General features: G+C 36.6%; 1 pseudogene; it reads left to right on the top strand.

Annotated features, from left to right (window-relative positions):
- Positions 1-666: 666 nt before the first annotated feature.
- Positions 667-1,260, top strand: LOC144255050 (transmembrane protein 126A pseudogene; annotated as a pseudogene).
- The last annotated feature ends 6,343 nt before the right edge of the window (positions 1,261-7,603 follow it).

Below are 7,603 nucleotides of genomic sequence, written 5' to 3'. Positions count from 1 at the left end.
AAAGGAAAAAGTAATCAAAGAAGAAAATCAAGTCAAGTTAAATAACAAAAAAAAAAATATGGATGGAAATACAAACCATGTCTCAATAATAACCGTGAATGTTAATGGCTTAAACTCTCCAATCAAAAGACATATGCTAGCAGACTGAATTTTAAAAAGACCCAACAATATGATGACTCCAGAAGTCTCATCTGATAGGAAAAGACATCCATAGACTGAAGGTGAAAGCTTGGGAAAAATCATACCACTCATATAGACTGTGGAAGCAAGCAGGGGTTTCCATCCTTGTATCATATAAACGAGACTTCAAGCCAAGGTTAATCAAAAGTGATAAAGATGCACATTACATACTGCTCAAGTATGTACACCAACGAGACATAACAATCCTAAATATATATGCCCCAAACAATGTTGCAGCTATGTACATCAAACAAACTCTTCTCAAGTTCAAGGGTCAAATTGACCACAACACAATAATCTTGGGTGACTTCAACACACCTCTCTCACCACTGGATAGATCTTCCTAACAAAAGTTGAATAAAGAAACTATAGGTGTCCGCCGAAGATGGCTGCACTGGGAGGAATGGAGTAAAGGTTGTATCTTAAGCCCAGGCATGTTAGAAGAACTGGGAAGGCACCTGTTGGGAGGATAGCAGCAGGGTCAAGATGGAAAACCATAAACCACATGATACTATCAAGGAAAACTCAATTTTTGATGTCATAGCCAGAAAAATTGAACTACTATCAGAAGCAGAAAGGAATCTTCTTAAACATGGATCCAAAAATATTGGACTTAATGCTACTTTCTGTGGCCTAATAGCAAACAGTCTTTTTCGGCGTGTCTTGCATGTAACAAGGGCCTGAATAGATGCTGGCTTACCAATGGCAGTGCTCCCATTTTTGATAGTAAAAGCATCTTTCAGAGGTTTTTTAAGTTTACCTTCGAGTACAGGTGATTTAAATTGTGAAACCTGTACTGTGACCACAGGTGGACTTGTTGGATTAGTTTTAGGAGGTCTGTACCCTGTTTTCTTGGCTATTCCTGTAAATGGTGGCTTAGCAGCCAGGTATCAATCAGCCTTGCTACCAGAGAAAGGAAACACCTTAACTTACTGGATTAAAATTACTAAGCCTATCTTCAGAAAAATGTTATTTCCCATTTTACTTCAGACTATGTTTGCAGCATACCTTGGGGCTAGACAATATAAAGTACTTATAAAGGCCCTTCAGTTACCTGAACCTGGGCTAGAAATTCTCTGATTTTGAGCAAATGTGTATACAAAATAAAATTGTAAAGATAAAAAAAAGAAGCTATAGAACTCAATAATACAATCAATAACTTAGACTTAACTGACATATATACAATAATTCAACATGCATCAAGAGGATACACTTTCTTCTCAGCAGCACATGGATCCTTCTCTAAAACAGACCATATACTATCCCACAAAGCAACTCTTAGCAAATACAAAAAAGTAGAGATACTACCATGCATTTTATCAGATCATAATGGAATAAAATTGGAAATCAATGACAAAATAAAAACTAAAATTTCTCCATCACCTGGACATTAAACAATATGCTACTCAATGAACAATGGGTTACAGAAAATATCAAGAAGGATATTACAAAATTCTTAGAATTAATAAAAACACAGGGACAATATATTGAAATCTCTGGGACACTATGAGAGCAGTACTAAGAGGAAAGTTCATTGTATGGAGTTCATTCCTAAAAAGGAGAAAAAGTCAACAAATAAATTACCTCACAGTATATCTCAAAGCCCTAGAAAAAGAAGAACAAACCAACAGCAAAAGCAGTAGAAGGCACGAAATAACTAAAATTAGAGCTGAAATCAATGAAATTGAAACCAAAGAAACAATTGAAAAAATTGACAAAACAAAAAGTTGGTTTTTTGAAAAAATAAATAAAATTGACAGACCCTTAGCTATGCTAACTAAGAGAAGGAGAGAGAGAACTCAAGTTATCAGCATGGATGATGAAAAAGGCAATATCATAACAGACACTAAAGAAATACAGAGGATAATTATAAATTACTTTGAAAACTTATATTTCAATAAAAAATAAGATATTGAAGGCATCGACAAATTTCTTAAGTCATTGCCCAGATTGAATCAGGAAGATATATAAAATTTAAACAGACAAATATCAAGTGAGGAAATAGAAGATGCCATCAGAAGTCTACCAACCAAGAAAAGCCCAGGACCGGATGGATACTTAACCAAGTTCTACAAGACCTTTAAAAAAGAACTAATACCAATACTCTACAATCTATTTCAGGAAATAGAAAAATAGGCAGCAGTTCTAAACTCATTTTATGAGGTCAATATCACCCTGATCCCCAAACCAGGCAAAGACACATCAAAGAAAGACCAATATCTCTAATGAACATACATGCAAAAATTCCCAATAAAATTCTGGCAAATCAAATACAAAAACATATAAAAAAAGATTGTGCACCGTGATCAAGAGGGATTCATCCCAGAGATGCAAGGTTGGTTCAGAAACACACGGAAATCAATAAATTTAATTCATCACACCAATAGACTCAAAGATAAGAATCATACAATCATCTCAATAGATTCAGAAAATTATTTGACAAAACACAGCACCATTTCATGTGCAGAACATTAGAAAAACTAAGGATAACAGGATCATATCTCAACATCATAAAGGTTATCTATGCTAAGCCTCCGGCCAACATCTTTCTAAATGGAGAACAATTGAAAGCATTCCCTGTAAAAACTGGAACAAGACAGGGATGCTCTCTTTCACCAATTCTATTTAACATAGTTCTTGAAACACTGGCCAGAGCAATTAGACAGAAGAAAGAAATTAAAGGGATATGCATAGGAAAAGAAGAATGTTTAGCACTATTTGCTGATGATATGACTCTATGCCTAGAAGACCCAAAATGTTCCACCAGAAAACTTCTAGAATTAAATGAATTACTAAATGAATTCAGCAAAGTAGCAGGATATAAAATCAACACCTATAAACCAAAGGCATTTATGTATATCAGTGACAAAGTCTCTGAGAGGGAAATGGGGAAAACTACCCCATTTACAATAACCTCAAAAAAATGAAAAACAAGATACTTGGGAATCAACTTAATGAAATAGGTGAAAGAGCTATACAATGAAAATTACAGAACCCTAAAGAAAGAAATCAAAGAAGACCTTAGAAGATGGAAAGATGTACCTTGCTATTAGATAGGCAGAATTAATATTATCTAAATAACCATACTTCCAAAACACTATACATATTTAATGCAATTCCAATTCCAATGGCATTCATTATACAAATAGAAAAAGCAATTATAAAATTTATCTGGAAAAATAAGAGACCCATAATAGCTAAAGTTATCCTTAGCAGGAAGAGTGAAGCAGGTAGCCTCACTATACCAGACTTTAAACTATACTACAGAGCAATAGTAACAAAAACAGCATGGTATTAGCACCAAAACAGACTGGTAGATCAATTGTACAGAATAGAGGACACAGAGAGTAACCCACAAAATTAAAATTATCTTATATTAGACAAAGGTGCCAAAAACTTGCATTGGAGAAAAGATAGCACCTTCAACAAAAAAAGAAAGAAAGAAAGAAAGAAAGAAAGAAAGAAAGAAAGAAAGAAAGAAATTAAACCTGTATTTCTAATCATGCACAGAACTCAACTCAAAGTGGATCAAAGACTTAGGAATTAAACAGAGACTCTGCATCTAAAAGAAGGAAAAGTAGGCCCTAATCTTCATCATGTGGGCTTAGGTCCCAACTTCCTTAATAAGCCACCTATAGAACAACAATTAGAACCAAGAATCAATAAAAGGGTTGGAATCAAACTAAAAAGTTTCTTCTTAGCAAAAGAAACAACCTTGAGGTGAATAGAGAGCCTACATCCTGGGAACAAATCCTTACCTCTCACACATCAGATAAAGCACTAATCTCTAGGGTATATAAAGAACTCAAAAAGCTAACAACAACAACAAAATAACCCAATCAACAAATGGGCCAAGAACCTGAACAAACACTTCTCAAAAGAGGATGTACAATCAATCAACAAATATATTTAAAAATGCTCATCATCTCTAGCAATTAGAGAAATCCAAATCAAAACTACTCTAAGATATCATCTCACTCCAGTCAGAATGGCAGCTATTATGAAGACAAACAACAATAAGCATTGGTGAGGATGTAGGGAAAAAGGTACACTCATACATTGTTGGTGGGACTGCAAATTAGTGCAGCCAATATGGAAAGCAGTATGGAGATTCCTTGGAAATATGGGAATAGATCCACCATTTGACCCAGCTATCCCTTTCTGTGGTCTATACCCAAAAGACTTAAAAACAGCATACCACAGGGACCACAGTCACATCAATATTTATAGCAACACAATTCATAATATCTATACCAACCTAGCTGAACCATGCTAGATGCCCTTCGGTGGATGAATGGATAAAAAAAAAATGTGGCATATATACACAATTGAATTTTATTCAGGAATAAAAGAGAATAAAATCATGGCCTTTGCAGGTAAATGGATGGCATTGGACAAGATAATGCTAAGTGAAGTTAGCCAATTCCAAAAACACAAATGCTGAATGTTTTCTCAGATATAAGGAGGCTGACTCATAGTGGAGTATGGAGGGGGAGGATGGGAGGAATATATGAATTCTAGATAGGGTAGAGAAGGGGATTAGCAAGGATGGTAGAATGTGATAGACATCATTACCTAGGGTACATGTATGAAGACACGAATTGGTGTCCACATAGTTTATGTACAACCAGAGATATGAAAAATTGTGCTGTATACATGTAATAAGAATTGTAATGCATTCTGCTGTCATTTATTTTTTTAAAAAAATCAATAAAAAAATTTAAAAAAGAAACTGAGATCCCATAATCCATCAACAACATATCTATTTATTCAATTGCAGTATACAGGTAGAGGAATAACAAGTTTATTATTCTTTATCCCCATAGGAAATAAATTTATCAACTAGAATACAAAAAAAAATGATTGCTGTTTTTCCCAGAACTTTTGAAAGATGGAGAGAATTATTAAAGTGGAATCAGAAAATAGTGATAACAATGATTATTTCGGCCATCTTAGTATGCAGAAGATGCCATGAGGACAATAAGGGCAGTGAAGAGAGGGTTGGTTCAAGGGTTAGAAAGTCCCGGGAAGTCCACAGACTGTTGGAATGTGGTTCCAGCATGGAGTGAACTAAATAGAAGAAAATTATTTGTATGGATTTCTGTATGTATTTAAACTGGTTTAAAATGTCACTTTTAACAGAAAATCCATCATTATTCCTGGTCACTTTTTAGAAATTCAGCCTAGCAGATTCTACTCCCAATCTGTTGTTCAAGTCAGTTCACTGCTATGCAACTCTTAGACTGAGATCAGTTAAATGCCAGGCAAGGATTATGAAATGTCAACACAGTGCCTGCCAGTACCTGTCTTCTTCATGATATTCATAGGGGAAACTTCAGTGACAGGTTTATATTGTGTTATATGTTATTTTTCCTGTAAATTTCCTCTTTTGGTGTGTGGAACACTTGAGAACACACATTTTTTTGAAATGACACTGTATAAGTCAAGAGTTAACACAGCCTTTGTCCTATTTGTAGAATTTGACCTTGACCTTGAGTTCACTTTCTAGATCTGTTTGCCTGGAATACTGATAAAGGTGCAATGTCAGCTGTGTTACTGAACAGCTGTGCACGTGGTAGAAATGACCTTTGTGAACTGCCTCTAACTGGGAGCACAGACTAAAGTCAGGATATCAGTTGGAAGCCATAGACCTATAATTTCCAAAGGTGTGGTGGTTCTTGGAACCCACATGTCCCTTAAGGAGACCTGGAAACTTCGCCTGTGAAGCTGTATTCATATTAATTCCTGTCAGGGCTGAGTGGCTTTAAGCCAGGGTCACTGCTGAACTTCTACTGCACCTACTTGTATAATTCTAACTCTGTCACATCTTAATTCTTTCAAGAGGAACAGAAAATTGCTCCTGGATTGCTGTCTCAATCTCTGACAGGCTCCTCCCACTGCAGAACAGGGCTCACAGCTACTCTAATGGCAGGCTGTGTTTCCTTTCTATTTCCTATTTCCTATTCCTCTAAGTGGATCCAGTGCCAAGACAATGTATATTGAGCCTAAGTGCATATTCGAGCTAAGAAGATAACACCTAGCCATCATTTGTAAGTATTTATGTACGGCATTCAGTATTCTAAACTTTTGCTACCAAAACAAAATATTAAAAAAAATAAAGTGAATCCTGAAATGAACATAAGACTATAGTTATCAAAAATATCCTTGGATTTCTAAAATATTTATATTCATCAAAACAGTCTCATACTGTATAAAACTGTAAATCTGAACATTTAAGAATCTTTTCCTGATAAAATTTCTCTTGAACTTCTTGTAGGCATTCATGTTCCATCTGAGAGGTTGACCGAAAAAGACATCTTCAATTTTGTGGAGTACACACATCCCCCCTGGTCTATGGCAGTCACATATGAGGTGCTGTCATCCTTACTTGCACACTTGGACCTGCTGTTACCAAGGCATTTGGTTGTTTCATCATAAAATAATTTGGTGGTTCCATTGTACAATATCCCTTTTAATGTTCGGGGTCAGAGGCAGGAAGGGGAGCTTAATATTGTGCAACAAGTTTCATTTCAACTATTTGTCTGCCAGATGTGGCAAGGGAGGTTTGTATGTGTGTGGGGGTGTGACTTGGTGTCAATTTCCACCCCTCACCCCACAAGTTAATGGTTTACTGATGAGTATAATAAGTGCTTTTGTTATTCTTTTCATGACTACTCTCCAGTTGAGACCTCTGACAGAGACCACAGTGTGGACAGGGACAGAGAGGCCAGATGAGCTGCTGGGCTAACAAATATGGAAAGCAGCAACTCCTGGGCAGGGAGGGCAGTGAAATCAATAGATTGCAGGCATGAGAGGTAAAGGTATTATCTATGGAATATATAATTGATAAGAATTCTATTATTGAAAACCTGGAATTGAGCATGAGCATAAGCAGGTGCAGAGTTTAAGGGAACACTACAAGTAATCCACACACTAGAACAGAAAGGAGTGGGTCCAAGAGAGGGAAGGACACAGATGAGAATCAGCTTGTTCAGCGCCTTCCTCAGCTGAGGACGCCCTTCATTTCTGCCTGAGAGGGTGACCTCATGGGTCCTGAAAGAAGAGTGACTGACAGGTGGTTACCTTAGAACCCACAGACAGCTTTGAGAGGGAGCTGATCCTCCAAAGGACATGCTCATGTGTCCTTCAGGAGTCTGTAGGTTCTCCATCCAGTCCTGAGGGAAAACCCTCCATGTGTACTTGGATTCGTTCCTTAGGGAAGCTGTAATAAATTTACACAAGATCTGTGGATTCAAACTTTTTGTATTCATGGCATTAAGAAATCTGAAATCAAGGTTTTAGCAGGGCTGCATTCCCTTCTGGTGCTTTGAGGAAGGAAAATCTGTTCCTTGCCTCTTTTGGCTTCTGGTGTCCGCAAACCTTTCTTGGCTTATCTCACATGGGGATGCAGGTGATTGCCCCT

Source organism: Urocitellus parryii, chromosome 5 (assembly GCF_045843805.1).
Source record: "Urocitellus parryii isolate mUroPar1 chromosome 5, mUroPar1.hap1, whole genome shotgun sequence".
Classification (NCBI taxonomy): Eukaryota; Metazoa; Chordata; class Mammalia; order Rodentia; family Sciuridae; genus Urocitellus; species Urocitellus parryii.
Note: the sequence above shows the minus strand (reverse complement) of the source record. Positions and strands in the feature narration are given on the sequence as shown.